The sequence below is a fragment of the Cynocephalus volans genome, chromosome 7 (assembly GCF_027409185.1).
Source record: "Cynocephalus volans isolate mCynVol1 chromosome 7, mCynVol1.pri, whole genome shotgun sequence".
Lineage (NCBI taxonomy): Eukaryota > Metazoa > Chordata > Mammalia > Dermoptera > Cynocephalidae > Cynocephalus > Cynocephalus volans.
In genome coordinates this window covers 110,659,856-110,675,136 of record NC_084466.1, presented here as the reverse complement: position 1 = coordinate 110,675,136, position 15,281 = coordinate 110,659,856, and the positions used below count along the sequence as shown (strand labels likewise).

General features: G+C 38.0%; 1 pseudogene; it reads right to left on the bottom strand.

Moving 5' to 3' along the window:
* Positions 1-4,136: 4,136 nt before the first annotated feature.
* LOC134381713 (RNA 3'-terminal phosphate cyclase-like) lies at positions 4,137-6,383 on the bottom strand (annotated as a pseudogene).
* Positions 6,384-15,281: the final 8,898 nt, after the last annotated feature.

The window sequence follows — 15,281 nt, the reverse complement described above, 5'->3', positions numbered from 1 at the left end:
TGGGCTGGGGTGTGTCTTCTGCACCCCTCGTCTATCAGCTGGGCCTTCAAGACCCTGCTCAGCACCGCCTCGCCCAGGAAGTCTACCAGGTTTCTGCTAGGCACAGACGACCGGTCTCTCTGGGTGCCTTTGTAGCACTGTGTAGATCTTTCTCGGGTCTTGTTCACCTTTGTATCCCCCCGGTATAAACCGAGTCTAGTGCCCGCCTGCAGGCTGCTCTCCGGCAGGTTCAAGCGGACCTGGGAACTCTCCTACCACACTATTCCCAACCAGAAATTCGTTAGGCTTTTTTCCAAACTGGTGGTCGCAGAGATGGTATCTGCCTCCAGTAACAGGAAGTTTACCGGGCCGGAGTCCAGGGTGTGGTGGAGTGACAGTCGGCCCGCCCGTACTTCCTAGCCCTCCCAACACTGGTCGGGACGCCCCACACCCCCAGCCCCGCCAGAGAACCGCGGAGGGAGTGGGAGAGAAGGCCTGCCCGCAGGGTCCAGAAAGCCCCGTTCCAGGCCAAGCAAATGGGCTCAGTGATGGCCGAGCAGGGCGGAGCTGCCCGCACCTGGGAAAATGGAGGCAGCACCGGGGCAGTGAGTGGCCTGGTGGTGCAGGCGGGAGCCGCGTGGGCATCCACCCCCCGAACAGAGCTGTGCCAGGGATCACTCACAGTGCTGTGCCAGGTCGGGCACTCGCTCTGTCTCTGGTTTGTTGCCTTCCGTGTTCTCGGCGCTGCCGCCTCGGGCTGTTCAGTCGCGGCGCCGCTCGGGCGCTCCCAGGAATCTTCTTTAATGCCGGCCTGAAACCTCGAATCCTGAATAGGGCAGCTGGCCGCCTTCAGTGCAGCCCCAGCCTCCAGGATCCTGGCTGCATCCACAGCAGCCCTGGCGCCGTGTTCCCTGTTTCGAGACTCGCTTTTGCAGCTAAGAATCAGTTCTTTTCCTGCTCCACACTTCAAAGCTGTTGCCTGTAAATGAGGCAGCCTCTCCTGCCGGGGGCAAAGTGGCGTTGAGCCCCCACGACCGGCCAGCAGCAGCAGTCCTCCCTTAAGAGATGGCCAGAGGAAGATCCAGAAGTTTCCCGGCTGCCTGAGGCCCAGTGGCCACCTTTTCCACCTCAGCTACTCCGCGCCAGCCGCCGCAGCCGCCGCCATCTTAGCTGTGTCCTTTTTTAAAATTTAATTTATTTTTTTAAATTGGGACATAGTTGGTTGGACATATCGGTAGGATACAGCATTGAATATCAATACCAGTGTGCAATATATGATGTCTGAATCAGTATAATTAGAATATTCACCATTATACAATGTAATCAATTTTAATGGCCCTTTACCAATACCTCCTTTTTCCCACTCTCTCTTCCAGTTTCCCACCCCTAGCAACCTCAGTTTTTTCCTCTTCTCTTAAAAAGTTCAACATATTATTGTGATTATTGTATCTTTTTTTGTTTGTTTTTGTTTATTTTTTTTTTATTACCTCCCACATATGAATGAGGACGTGGTATTTCTCTTTCTGTGCATGGCTTATTTCACTTAACATAATTTTCTCTAAGTTCATCCATGTTGCTGTAAATGGCAGCATTTCATTCTTTGTTTATGGCAAAGTAGTATTCCATTGTATAAATATACCACATTCCTTATCCACTAATCCAATGATAGGCATTCAAGTTGGTTCCAACTGTTGGCTACTGTAGAGTTGCAATAAAAATGGGAGTACAGGGGTCCCTTCGACATGATTATTTCATTCCTTTGGATATATACCCAGCAGTGGGATTGCTGGGTCATATGGTTTGATTTCTTATAGTTTACATAAGACTGGTAAAAAGAAAATTAATGAAAGTTGGAAGGAAAAATAAATTAGAACACTATATTGGGATTCAGGTGACCCAATTCTTGGCAGTTCAGCCTTACCATTTTAGAATCTCTTTAGTTTAGCCAAGTCGTTTCCTCCTTCAGGGTCTTTGTTCTCTCATTTATAAAGGGAAAGTATTTATAAAAGAAAGTATTGAAAGTATTGAAGTGGATCTCTTTAAGAGAGTAGTTCTTATGTATTTTCACCACGCACACACACATAGAAAAGCTATATGAGGAGATGGATATGTTAAGTGCTTGATTGTGGCAATTATTTCACTATATACATACACACACACACACACACAAACACACATACACACACACACACACACATATATATACACACACACACATATATAAACATCACATTGTACAACTTAATCTTCATATCCCTTTCCCAGTAAATTCCTGCCACCTACCCACCCCCAAACAACCATTCTGTATATAGACTTTTTTAGATATAAAACATATCAATATAATAAAATCACAAAACATGCATTCTTCTGAGTAAGGTTTCTTTCACTCAGTGTGATGTTTCTAAAATTCATCTACATTATCATGTGTATCAGCGGTTTGATCCTTTTAATGATAAAATACTATTTTATAGTATGAATATGCCACAGTTCATTTTATTGGTGAACACCTGGGACATTTACAGTGTGGGGCTATTACAAAAAAGTTCTCTGAACTTTTTTATTGAGATTCATTTTTGTGGACAAATGTTTTCTTTTTTTCTTAGATAAATATCTGTGAGTGGGACTGTTGTCATAGGATAGGTGTATGCTTAGTTTTTTAAGAACTGACATAAATTTTTGCAGCAGGATTATACCAGGTACATATACACCATTAATATATGAAAATATATTAATGACCATTTATGTAAGATGTCTTCTCAAATCTATTTTCCTTTTTAAAATTGGATTGTTTTGTCATTTTATTATTTAAATACAGGATATTATTATATCTTGGATACAAGTTCTTTGTCAGATAAATGTTTTGTGAATATTTCTTTCAATCTGTGGTTTACCTATTTTTTCCCTAAATGATGTCTCCTGATGAGTAGATGTTGGAGAAATATTGCCTACTCTCAAGTTGTGAAAATATTCTGTTTTCTTTTAAAATTTATAGCTTTAGTTTTTCTTTTAAGTTCAATTAACATTTTATAAGAGTTAGATGTTGAGCTGAATTTTTTTTACACTTGGATATCCCTTTGTAGCATAAGATGAGAAGTCTTTCTTTTCCCCATTGGGTGTCTTTTTCACCTTTGCCAAATAACAGATGATTGCATAAATCTGGGTCTATTTCTGTGCTGTGTGTTCTGTTACATTGATCAACTTGTTAGTTCTTAAACTAGTATCACACTGTCTTGATTATCATACAACTCAGATTCTTTTAGTTATTCTTGTTTCTTTCTATTTTTATGTTCATTTTAGAATTAGCCTGCAAATTCCTTTGGAGGAAAAAAATGCCTGCTGGGGTTATAACTACCTCAAATCTCTAGTTCAATATGGGTAGAACTGACTTCTCAATAACATTGAATCTTTTGATTTATAATCGTGGTACATTCATCTAGTTATTTGGGTAGAGCCATGCATTTATTTTGTTAAATGAATTTCTTATTATTTTTATTTTGACACTTTTATAAATGGAAATTTTTAAAATATCTGTACTCCAAATGTTCACTTCTAGTATATCAAAGTTCACATGAATTTTGTGTATTTACCTTGCATTCCTGTGAACTTGCTAAATTTACTTATTATTTCAAGTAGTTGCTTTGTAGATTTCTTAGAATTTTTCTACATAAGCAATCGTGACAGAAACAGTATTGCTTCTTACTCTGTAATCTTTATGCTTTCTATTTCTTTTTCTTGCCTTATTTCAAAGACAAGTACTCCAGTATAATGGTGAATGTTGAAAGCTAATGTTGCTGTCTTTTTCCTGATCTTAGAGGAAAAGCATTTCATCTTTCATGAGTAATAATATTTGCTGGTTTTCCACAATATTATTATGATGTGCTTTTATTTGGGGGTGAAAAAAATTTTTACTTCAACAATTTAATATTGGAATCAGCTATCACATGTACCCTCTAAATCATATTTCATTGTTCTTATCTCATAGGATAATCAGAGACAGGTTAATTTGACGAAGCATTCTCAGCAAACCTAGAACACTGTATCTCATCTCCAAATTTGTCAGGACCTTTAATAGGTTATCACATATTCATTGTTTTGTAATATTTATGAAATGAATTAGTGTGGTAGATCATTGAGGTACCATTTAAAAGTCAAACACACTACACATTTGGATTTGTCATCCCAATTCTTTGACACTCAGAAATATTTAAGGGACTTTAGAGGAATCTTCTTATTCCTTCACAGAAAATTTAGCTTTTGCTAGTTGTTCAGCAAAAAATACACATCCACTTATTTGTGTATGGAGTATGACTGTTCCTCTTTTTATTCTGCAAATTCTATTGGCTAATGCTATGATAATGATCAGTTGGTCTTAAACATTCATCCACATGAATAGCCCACCATGTTTAAGATTTGCCAACAGCAATTTGGCACCTTCAGTTCCAACCTTGTCAGCATTCACAACTCCTCTATCAAGTGACAATTCAGCAAACAACCAGTGACTATCTCAGCAGTAATAATTATTCCATTTCCATTGCCAAAGGCTTGGTCTTTAGCTACCTGGACAGGCCAGATGTCAAAATACAGATCCCTGATCTTCTTTTTCCTGAATCACAGAGCTGCTGGCCCCATATCTTTTGCTGTTTAAATGCCAAACCCCCAGCAACAAAACCTCTACCGTGTATCTTAGTCATGTAGTCAGTTAAATGCATTGGGTTCCATTGATCATTACCTGGTGACATTCAGACAATCACTTCACCATCCCCTTTTGGGTAGGAGCCCCTCATTTTAACATCACAATTAAATTTTAAAACCAAATTTTTCAACCACTGACTTGAAAACAGTCGCTGTGTAATCTTTTTGTGATGCCATTTCAGCATTAGCTCCACCTTTCAAACGAAGTTCTGATAGCAAAGGAGGAAAGAGAACACAGGGTACTGAACCTGAATGAAGAGGCACACACTTCCTCACTGTCTTGGCATCTGCCCTGTGAGTTCCAAGAATTCATCTTCTCTATTGTAAAAGTTATTTCTGTTGGGCCGATTTCCATCCCCTCCAATTGCCCATCAAAGATATCTGAATCATTTCCAGTCAGGATAAATGTTGAGGCCTCAGGCGGGGTGTACTGGGGCTGGCTAGGATCTTCTGCACCCATAAGGAGAGACTGAAGGCAGGCCAGAGGTAGGCTCAGGATATGGCCGCCCCCTACACAGACTCACCACGGACCTCCACCTGCTCCCCACCATGGTGCCAGCAGTGCACAGAAGAAAAGTCCCCCCTCCCCCAGAGCAGAAGAGTAGACACTAGCACCAGTCCTGCAGCTCTGGAAACTTGATCCTCACCTGAAGCCATGGGGGCCTTGCAGGAAGGTAGAAGGAACAGCCAGGAAAACACATAGAAAAGAACCTCGACTCTCAGAGTCCTAAATATGGGTTCTCATGGGCCAGTAGCCAGTTCACATGCACATCACCAGTGTGCATGAGCATTACTGACAGTGCCTTGCTTTTTTCTTTGTCATTGTTCATCCAATTTGGGGTTCTTCAAGGTTCTTTGATCTGTGGGTTTTCGATTTTCATAAAATGTGAAAAATTTCAGCCATTGTTTCTTCCCTATTGCTCACCTTCCATCTGGGAATACAATTGTGTATTTGTTAGCTTGATATGTTCTACAGGTCACTGGGGCTCTGTTTATATTTCAAGTCATTTTTTTTTTCTCCCTCTCTTTTTCTTTACTTCATTTTGAATGTTTTCTGCTGCTGTGTCTCAAGTTCATGACCTATTTTTCCAGCAGTATCTAACCTGTTTCTATTCCCATCCAGTGAGGTTTTCATTTATAATATAGTGTTTTTCATGTCCGGGAATTTGTTCTTTTTGTATACAAGAAGACATTAGAAAGTTTGTGGAAAAAATGGAATTAAAAGATAAAGATAAAAAGTATAAACTTTATTTCTCAACATAAGCTCCATCAAGTTCAGGACACTTTTGTAAGTGACAATATCAGCCATTTAGCCCATCCCTAAAGAACTGAAGATCCAGAGAATTTAACCATGTCAATACAGTTTTTTTTTACATTATTAACTGCAGAAAAATGGGTGCCCTCTAAATATTATTTTTAAGATTAGAAAATTTTTAAAAAGTCAGAAGGAACCAAATCAAGTCTGTAAGGTGGGTACCTAATGATTTCCTATTGAAACTCTTACAAAATTGCCCTGATTTGATGACAGTCATGAGCAGAAGCATGTCATGGTGGAGAAGGGCTCTCTTGTGAATATTTCCTGGGCGCTTTTCCACTAAAACTTTGGCTAACTTCCTCAAAATACTCTCATAAGAAGTAGATGTTATCAGTCTTTGATCCTCCAGAATATCAACAAGCAAAATGCCTTGAACATCCCCAAAAATTGTTGCCATGAACTTTCCTCTTCACCGATCCATTTTTGCTTTCACTGAACCACTTCCACCTCTTGGTATCCATGACTGTGACTGTGCTTGTCTTCAGCATCGTAGTGATAAAGCCATGTTTCATCTCCTGTTACAATTCTTCAAAGAAATGCTTCAAGATCTCGATCCCACCTGTTTAAATTTTCCATTGAAAGCTCTGCTCTTGTCTGCCACTGATCTGGGTGCTACAATTTTGGCACCCACCAAGTTAAAATAATTTTTCTGTCAGAATTGTGTGAGCTGAACCAATTGAGATGTCTAAGGTGTTTGATTATCATTTCTGACATTATCAGTCCTCTTCAATTAGAGCACAAACAGGATTGATTTTTCCCTCGCAAATTAATGTGGATGGTTTGCTGCTGCAGGCTACATCTTCAACATTGTCTCATTCGTTCTTAAAAGGAGGTATTCATTGGTAAACAGCTGATCTCTTTGAGGCATTGTCTGCATAAAATTGTCACAAAGCAACAATGATTTCATCATTCTTCTACCCATGCTTCACCATAAATTTGATGTTTGTTCTTGCTTCAATTTTAGCAGAATTCATGTTGCTCCGATATGGGCTCTTTTCAGACTGATGTCTTTTCCTTCTTAATGCCTCAAACTAGGTTCTGTTCAGACAAGTTATAAAAAGTAAGAGTTTATTTTGATTAAAAAAAATTGCAATTCAGACACTGAGGTGTCAATCTTTTTGTCTGTCCTAGGCTCTAGACTGCCTGTGCCTTGGTCCCACTGGTACCTGAGTGAGCACTGTAGACTGCAGGCAGGGCCACCAATCTATACCTAGGCAGAAGACTAGGACAGACAGAAAGACCGAGACCACAGCATCTGAACTCACACAGAACCCCTCTCCAAGGCAGGACTCTATAGTGCTGTTGGGCTCAGCTACACCTTTGCAGGCTTGAATTAGACTCAGCAGCTGATTGGGTAACAGTTTTTCCTTCCTACAGCATGCTCCCAGAGAGCCTTTAGGTCCTGCATAATTCACACAGGCTTGGTCCAAGCTCAACATATGATTGGCTCCCTACAGAGCTCCTAGAATCTGTTGCCTCAATATATATCTTCTCCCAGACATACAACAGACTAGATAGGGGCTCTGACACACCAAACCAGTACTCTTGTGAGATACTGACCTCAGCTTTACCCTTACAGACTTGCCTCAGGCTCAAGCTGATCAGGCAGTCACCTCCAGAGCCCACATGCAGAGCCAGGTCCTGCGACAGCTGTGTACAACTACTCCTAAGCCAACAGCTGATTAATTAACTTCTTTCCCCCCATATAGCATGCATTAAGAAAGCCACTGGATATTGCAGCATTCACACAGGCTTGCTCCAGCCTCAACAGCTGAGCCAGTGGCCCTCTACAGAGCTACCAAGACCAGCTGCAACAGATCTGCTCACTGACCAACTGCAGATCACCCACTGCAACAAGAAACACACCACAATAAGAAACTGCCAAGGGCCCCTCTGCCTAGGCCACAAAGGCACCCATGGACAACTCTAAGATTGAATGCATTTAAGGAAGTTGCATCAGGGCTAAACTACCACAGTCACCCAGATCCAAACTTAAAATACCCAACCCAACTCTCAATATAGAATATTCTATGGGAAAGAGTCTTACTCTTCAAAAGCTACTCCTAGAATTAAAAACAGTGACTACACCACCAGATGTGCAGACATGAATACAGAGATATGGGAACCATGAAAAAACAGGGAAGTTTGACTCCCCAAAAAGAAGACTACAATTTTACAATACCAGATCTCAAAGGAAAATATTAAGAAAACTCAGAATGATAGATAACAAAATAGAAATCACAATGAAGTCAAACAGAATTTGAGGATATGTTTGAGAAATTCAACAAAGACACAACCAAGAGCATTAACAGCAGGCTAGAACAGCAAAAGAAAGAATCTCCAAACTAGAAGACAGGGTTTTTGAATTAGCATAGTTGAAAGTTTCTAAAAAAGAAAAAAGAATTTTAAAAACATGAAGAAAATGTGTAAAATCTTTCTGATAACCTTAAGCATACAAATATCTGTATTACTGATGTACAGGAAGGAGAAGAGAAAGGAAAGGGCATTGAAAGCCTATTTAATGAAATAATAGCTAGAAACTTTTCAAATATTGGGAGAGATATGGTCTTACAGATCCAAGAATCTCAAAGATCACCAAACAGAATCAACCCAAAAAGGATATCCCTGAGACACATTATAGTCTAATGATCAAAAGTCAAAAACAGAGAAAGAACTCTAAGGACAGCAAGAGAAAAGTGTCAAATTACCTATAAGGGAATCCCTATCAGACTAACAGTAGACTTCTCAACAGAAACCCTACAGACCAGGAGAAAGGTGGATGATATGTTCAAAGTGCTAAAAGAAAAACACAGCCAACTAGGAGTACTATATCTGGCAAAACTTTCCTTCAGAAATGAAGGAGAAATAGTATCTTTCCCAGACAAACAGAATCTGCAGGAATTCACCACCAAAAGACTGAACCTTCAACAAATCCTCAAGGGTATCCTACCTCTGGAATAGAAAGAGAGATATATGTCACTGTAAATACACAAGAAATAATAAAAACCACTAGTAGAACAGATATGCAAATGAATAAGAAAAAGAAAATTTATTTTATCACTACAAAAACAAACAAACAAAAAAGCCCACCAGCAGCAAAGATAAACAATAAAAGGGAAAAAAGGAACATAAGAAATATAAAACAAACAATTATAGAAGAAATTAACAGAATGGCAAGAATAGGACACTACCTTTCAATTATAACTTTGAATGTAAATGGACTAAATTCACCACTTAAAAGATATAGACTGGCTGAATGTATTAAAGAACTAGACCCAATAATACACTGCCTCCAATAAACTCACTTTACCAATAAAGACACACATAGACTAATAGTGAAGGGACAGAAAAAGGCATTCCACACAAATGGAAACCAAAAATGAACAGAATTTCACTTAGATCAATAAAATAGACTGCAAACCAAGCACTATAGAAAGAGACAAAGAAAGACACTTTTTTAATTATAAAAGGATCCAGTTCAGCAAGAAGGTATTACAATCATAAATATATACGTGCCCATCATGGGAGTAACCAGATATATAAAGCAACTGTTATTGGCTCTAAGGAGAGAGATAGACCCCAAAACAGTAATAGTTGAGGACCTTAACATACTTCTTTCGGCATTGGCTAGATCATCTAAACAAAGAAACAATAGAGAAATATTGGATTTAAATAACACATTAGAACTAATGGACTTGACATACATATACAGAACAATTCAACCAACAATGACAGAATATACATTCTTCTCACCAGCACACAGATCATTCTCCAGGATAGACCACATGTTAAGCTGCAAATAAAGCTGCAACAAGTTTAAAAAGTTTGAAATGTTATCAAGTATATTTTCAGAACACAATGGAATAAAATTACAAATTAACAACAAATAAAACCTTGAAAACTGTACAAAATCATGGAAATTAAGCAACAGGTTCCAAAATGACCAATGGGTCAAAGAGGAAACAAAACAGGAAATCAAAAAATTCTTGAAACAAATGAAAGTACAAGCACAACTTACCAAAACATATGGGATACTGCAAAAGCAGTAACAAGAGGAAAGTGTATTGCAATAAGTGCTTACAAATAAACAAATAAAAAGCCTTCAAATAAACAACCTAGCAAATATCAAAGAATAAGAAAAACAAGAACAATTTAATCTCAAAACTAGTAGATGGAAAGAAAGAATCAAGATCAGAGCAGAAATAAATAAAATGGAGATCAAAAAAACAATACAAAAAAATCAACAAAACAAAAAGTGTTTTTTAAAGAAGATAAACAAAATAGACAAGACATTGGCAAGACTAATACAAAAAAAGAGAAGAACCAAATAAAGATCAGAAGTGAAAAAGGAGACATCACAAGTGATACCGCAGAAATACAAAGAATCATTAGAAGCTATTATGAACAACTACATACCAGCAAATTAGAAAACCTGGAGGAAATGGATAATTTTCTGGACAGATAAAAACTACCAAGAATGAACCAGGAAGTATACAAAACCTGAACAGACTAATGAAAAGCAATGAGATTGAAGCAGTAATCAGCAGTCTCCCAACAAAGAAAAGCCCAGGACTAGATGGCTTTACTGCTGAATTCTACCAAACCTTTAAAGAAGAATTAATACCAATCCTCTTAAAACTTCCCCAAAAATTTGAAACAGTGGCTATTCTTCCAAACATTCTATGAGGCCAACATTTCCCTGATACAAAAATCAGGAAAAGACACAATCAAAAAGGAAGCTACAAGCCAATATCCTTGATGAATATAGAGGCGAAAATCCTCAACAAGATATCAGCAAACAGAATGCAACAGCACATCAAAATTATACACCATGATCAGGTGAGATTCATCTCAGGCATGCAAGGATGGTTCAACATATACAAGTCAATAAATGTGATATACCACTACAACAAAAGCAAGGACAAAAACCATATAATTATTTCAATAGATGCAGTAAAAGCATTTGACAAAATTCAGCAGCCCTTCATGATAAAGACTCTTAACAAATTAGGTATAGGAGGAAAGTATTTCAACACAATAAAATCTATATAAGATAAACCCACTGCCAATATCATCCTGAATGGGGAAAAACTGAAAGCTTTTCCCTTAAGAACAGGAAAAAAACAAGGATGCCCACTCTCACCTCTTCTATTCAATATATTATTAGAAGTATTAGCTAGAGCAATCAGGCCAGAGAAAGAAATTGGAATCCAAACTGGCAAAGATGAAGTCAAATTGTCCCTGTTCACAGATAACATGATCCTATAAATAGAAAACCCATAACCCCTACCAAAAAACTCCTAGAGCTCATGAACTAATTCAGTAAAGTTACATAATACAAAATCAATATGCAAAAATTAGTAGTGTTCTTATACACTAACAAAAAACAAGCAGAAAAATAAATCAAGAAAGCAAGCCCATTAACAATAGCTACCGAAAGAATAAAATACCTAAGAATAAACTTAGCTAAAGAGGTGAAAGATCTCTACAATGAGAACTACACAACACTACTGAAAGAAATTAGATGTCTTTCAAAAAGATGGAAAGACATTCTATGTTCATGGATTGGAAGAATTAATGTTGTGAAAATGTCCATACTACCCAAAGTAATCTACAGATTCAATGTAATCCCCACCAAAATACCCATGGCATTCTTCACAGAAATATAAAAATCAGTACTAAAATTCATATGGAACAAAAAAAGACCCTGAATAGCAAAAGGAATACTGGGCAAAAATAAATAAATAAATAAATAAAACCAGAAGCATTACACTATTTGATGTCAAACTATACTAGCAAGTTATATTAACCAAAACAGTATGGTACTGGCATAAAAACAGACAAATGGACCAATGGAACAGAATAGATAACCCAGAAATCAACCCAGCTACTTACAGCCAACTGACCTTTGACCCAGACATCAAGAACATACATTTGGGAAAGATCAGCCTCCTCAGTAAATGGTGCTGCAAAAGCTGGATATCCATGGGTAGAAGAACAAAACTACACCTGAATGTCTCAAGATATTCAAAAATCAACTCAAAATGGATTAAATATTTAAGTATAAGACCTATAACTGTAAAACTCCTAGAAGAAAACATAGGGAAAACACTTCAGGATGTAGGCCTGGGCAAAGGAGTAAAACCACAAAAGCACAAGCAACAAAAGAAAAAATGAACAAATGAGATTCTATCAAACTACAAAACGTTGCACAGCAAAGAAAACAATCAACAGAGTGAAAAAAACAACCACAGAATGGGAGGAAATATTTGCAAACTATACATTTGACACTGGATAAATATCCAGAATATACAAGGAACTCAAGCAACTTGACTGCAGAAAAATAAAATAAAATAATAATAATAATACAATTTTAAAAAAGGGCAAAGGAGCTGAATAGACATTTTTCACAGGAAGACATACAAATGGCTAACAGGTACTTGAAAAAATGCACATCGCTAATCATCAGAGAAATGCAAATCAAAATCAAAAAGACAGAATAACAAATACTGGTGAGTATATGGATAAAGGGGAACTCTTCTACACTGTTGGTGGTTCTGTATGTTAGTACAGCCATTATGGAAAACAGTATGGAGGTTTCTCAAACAACTACAGATACAACTACCATACATACGATCCAGCAATCCCACTTCTGGTTATAATCCCAAAGGAATGGAAATAATCATGTCGAAGTGATACCTGCTCTCCCATGTTTATCCCAACTCTATTTACAATAGCCAAGTGATGGAACCAACCTAAATGTCCAATGATGGATGACAGGATAAGGAAATGTGGTATCTATATACCATGGAATACTACTCTGCCATTAAAAAGAATGAAATTCTGCCATTTGCAGCAACATGGATGAACTTGGAGAAAATTATGTTGAGTGAAATAAGCCAGGCACAGAGCGAAAAATACTGCTTGTCCTCACTCATTAGAGGGAGCTAAGAGAGATAGAAGGAAGGAAAGACCGCAGTGGTGTGTTGGACTTGGAGAGGGAGAGAGCATAGCTAGGGTTGCGAGTGGGATGTAGGAGTGGAGAGAGAGAGTCAGGATTCACTGGGTGGGGAACATGGGGAACAATCACAGTTTATTGTAATGGGAATGCTGATAGTACCGATCTTGCCATCACATCTTGGACACAAGTGGTGATGGTCAGCTTTATACCCGTGAATATTGCATAACCAATAAAAGAAAATTATTTCTAGAAATCTGCTTCCTGACTCCTAAAGGAGGGTACCTCAGACAAAAACTGCCCAGCTATATGAATTGGTTCATAATGTTTTCTGATTCAACAATCAATACATTGATGGGTTCTTCAGATACCCCTCGAAGATTCTGAGCACTGCAGTTGCTTGACAAAGATGGACGCAGGTAATATATTCACTAGCTAACTTGTTACCTCTTCCTGTAAGCTCCTGCCTCAAATGGTATACCTCCAGTCTGTCTCTCACTGCTCAGTGTTCCTTGTCCTTTCAAGTTACTTTCCACAGTATCCTTTTGCCCCACAGGATCTCATGCATCATTGATTTTAAAGGTTGAAATCACTGAAAACTCTTTGATTTTAAGGATTGCTTCTCCCCATTTATTCATTTCTCTATCTGGAACTTATATTAACCGTACATCGAACCACTTCACCGTATCCTTCACATTTCTCAACCTATCTTACACATTCGTATCTTTGAATAGAAATTAAGTAAATTATTTTTTTCTCACAAATACATGCTGGTTCTTTAATACAAATACAACCCCATTGTGGAATAATCTGGGTAGTTTTGCAATATTTTCCGATGTCTGCTCATGGGATGTGGTGTGCATGCTGGAGGATAGGTAGTATCTGTAGCATTTGAGTCTTCTGTAGGAGTTTCAGCTCTATCTTATTGTCTCATATTGCACCAAGGTTATGTCTTTTCGCTCTCTTAGTGGATTTCAAAACTATTAAATTTACTTGAAGTTTGATAACTCCCTGGGCCAGTGTAACATCAGAAATTACTTTCTTTCGATTAAAATTCCTAATGCATTATTACCACCTCTTGAGGGTGGGTGTGTGTGTGTGTGTGTGTGTGTGTGTGTGTGTGTGTATACAATTTGGTTTTAACTCAGATGTTGCTTAAAAAGCAAATTTGTTGAATATTATTAATCATTTCTATGTAGGAATAGAAAACCCATCTACATTAATTTCAGGGCTGCCATGTGTTGAAAGATCATAATTTCAATTTCTAATATTCTAGTATCAGTTCTTTGGCTTTAAAGTATCTACACTTGTGCCAAATAGAAACGTAGAGACATTCTAAAAGTATTAACTTATAAATTTGTTATTGGTTATTATCACTTGTAAGGGTAAATACAAGCCAAGGAGAAAAAAAAAAAAAAAAACAATCCTCCCTTTGAAAATAAGGGAAGAAACTACCTCCTCCTCTCTTCTCTTAGAGTACTTAATTGTAAATTCCTTCTCTCTTTGAAATGTATATAAAAAATTTTTAGAAAACTAAATAAGCTTTTTTTTACAAAAACTGAGGGCCAGCTCTTTGAAATGTAAACAAGAAAGATAATGTCCCGATCTTTCTGTGAGAGTATAGGAGTCTAATTTCTTCAGCATCTTGCTCAAAAACTGCCTCCTGTCAAAAGACAAAGGAAGTTTATTTTTCCTTTGGATAAACCAATTGGCTAACACAGATGGTCACCTCAACTACTAGATATACTTAGAATGAACTAAGTAGGACAAATGATGTCTAGTACTCTTGCTTGGAGACTATTATTGTTTATCTTGAGAATATGTATATGAATGGTTGCATTTGCTTGGCTAATGTGATGGTCAATTTTAGGTGTCAACCTGAGTAGAAACCTGGTCAGCATTATTTTTGGTGTGTCTATGAACATGTTTTTAGAGGAGATTAGCAAGTGAGCCTGAGTGGACTGGGTGGGAAAGATGTGCCCTCAATATGGGCAGGCACCATCCAGTCTGCTGAAGTCCTGGAGAGAACAAAATTGAAGGAAAAGGTGAATCTCTCACTCTATCCACTAGAGCTAGGATACACTCTTCTCTCCTGTTTGTGAACATCAGAACTCAAGATTCTTTAGCCTTTGGGTTCCAGGACTAACACCAGTGGCACCTCTGGGCTCTCAGACCTTAGGCCTTGGACTGAGAATAACACTTCTGAAGCTTTCAGAGTTGGACTGAGCCAGACTACCAGCATCCACTTTACAGACGGCCAATCACAGGACTTCTCAGCTTTCATAATCTCATGAGCCAATTCCTCTAGTAAATCCCTTCTTGTACATTTATGTACAT